The sequence below is a fragment of the Pundamilia nyererei genome, unplaced genomic scaffold, assembly GCF_000239375.1.
Source record: "Pundamilia nyererei isolate P.nyererei 1_Seehausen unplaced genomic scaffold, PunNye1.0 scaffold00060, whole genome shotgun sequence".
Taxonomy (NCBI): domain Eukaryota; kingdom Metazoa; phylum Chordata; class Actinopteri; order Cichliformes; family Cichlidae; genus Pundamilia; species Pundamilia nyererei.
Genome location: NW_005187461.1, coordinates 2,977,060 through 2,979,311, shown reverse-complemented (window position 1 = coordinate 2,979,311; position 2,252 = coordinate 2,977,060).

Below are 2,252 nucleotides of genomic sequence, written 5' to 3'. Positions count from 1 at the left end.
CTGAACTCGCTTTGTGAAACCGAAAACCCAGAGTTTTCGTTAACTCAGGGTATACTTACTCAGTTTTTCCACTAAACCGGCTTCCTGAAATAGGGCCCTCTTCTATAAATCTGTGTCAGCTTATTTTAGGCTCTCTTTGATTCTGTTGGGTAGAGGGACAAAAGCCTTCTTTAACCCATTTAGTTTGTACTGCCACACTCTATGCCTTCTTCCTAATGGTGCCAGTGCCCAGTACAGGATGTAGGATGGATCACAAAGAATTCTGTGTTTATTTATGTGCACACTGGTCAGAAACTGGTTGAAGTACTCAAACCTTAATATACTTGTGTTCAAAAGACTCTTAGTTGTGAGATAAGTGCAACATTAATTAAATATGAGGCGGCTATTTGACCTAAAATGAAGAGTGTATTGGTATTATGCGTGTGATCTTCCTGTGTTTTAATAACCTTTACCTTAAGATATGAAATTATGATCTTGCGGTATAACTGAGCTGTATACATACCTTTTTGAAATAAACACACTAACTAATTAAAGATTAGTAAATTGTAATATTATTCACACAAATAAAATGGGTCAAGGATATTATTATATTAGATTAGATTATACTTTGAATGCAAAAAACTGATGTAGGTCAACATGGATATACAAAGTGTATCTACTCCTAAAATATTCAACACATTCCTAATATGCATCTATTCTGAGAGCACCATGAGACACAATGTATGGAACAAAAGCATCATTAAACCTAAGAGCAGTAAAAACTATTCAATTTGCTTTTTATTTGCATAGTGACCTGAATCAGTGAACCCATGTTGTCCAAGTGAAGATTTCTCTTCCACGTGTATCATGAACAGTTTGTTAGTGTATCTGTGTGGTTCTGGTCAATCCTCTGTACCTTTGCTAGTTCATGAGGATGGTATCATTAAAAACTGGTGGTAAGGGGGGATCCTTTGAGAATGTAAGCCACTGCCTAGTATTATTTTACTAGTAAATAATTGTAAAAGTATGGGTGTTAATTTGCACCCATTCTTTTAATAAATGTTGACGACATCTAGCTTTGTCTGTGTTCCAATGGTTTTAGGGCCACTGGGAAATGTAGCAGGTTGTTGTGGGACCTGTTTCGCTCCGTCTCCTGGGAACACACATCTCTGTGTTATCAGTGTCTTGGCACTTCAGTGTGAGTGGGTGATGTACTGTGTTGAAGGACTCCTGATTCAAAAACTCTGGTTATCAGTTGTTTTAATTCTCATAGTTTTGTTGCACTTCACAGAGTTAAGGACCTCCAAATGTTGTCTGACAGAAGGAGCAAAAATACTGTGACATAAAATGTGTGCAGCAGTTGTTTTGTTTAGCAACCAATGTATGCTCTCAGTCATCCAAGTCATGGTAGTTGTAAGTGCTTGAGTTGAAGGCTCCTGGACTTCTTTTGAGGTTCTTGAAAATGTTTTACCTCTTAATATAAAGGCTTCTGCAGTTCTAAGAGCTGATGGTGAGTCAAAGATTGTTGCAAGAGCTTGAGGGGGAGAAAAAAAAGAAGACAACTGGACTTCTTTTGAGATTCTTTAGTTCTAAAACTTGCTGAAACAACAATAGCTATGTTAAAATGCAGCCAGGAGGCGTTTTTGTCTGAAAACGCTCCACGTCCACACTGTTTTCAGTCATTTTCACAGAGTTGTGCGTCCACATTGAAACAGCCGAAAATGCTTACGTTGCAGTACTGCACATGCGTGAAATGCAAGACTATTCCAACTACCTAATTTCTGTCTACCATTTATTTACTTTCTGGCTCTTTGAAACGTCACGGAAAAATGTTGAGGAAAAGCAGAGAGTTTTTTAAACGGACTAACAATGAGGTGGACTTGTTGCTGCGAGTAACGTACAAAGTTGCAAAAGCGAGTGAGAATGAAAGAATTTGAAGAGAAGCTATCTGGAGCATGTACAAACTGATATTAATCTTTAATAGGGCTGTCAAAATTGAGAGCAAACAAAACAACTGCGGTATAATGCCCTCCGCTATCTTAGTTTAATTGGTCACATGACTGCATCACATGACTAAATTGTGTCATCGTTTTCGAAAAGGCTCCGGGTCCGCTGTCCACACTGCGACGCAGGGCTGCACGATTAATCGTTAGAAAATCTCGATTCATACTTATGTGCGATCTCATTTCCAAATGACAACGATTAAAAAAAACCCCCAAAAAACCCAAAAACAACGACGATTGTACCGCATTTTGATCCGGGACGTACTCTGC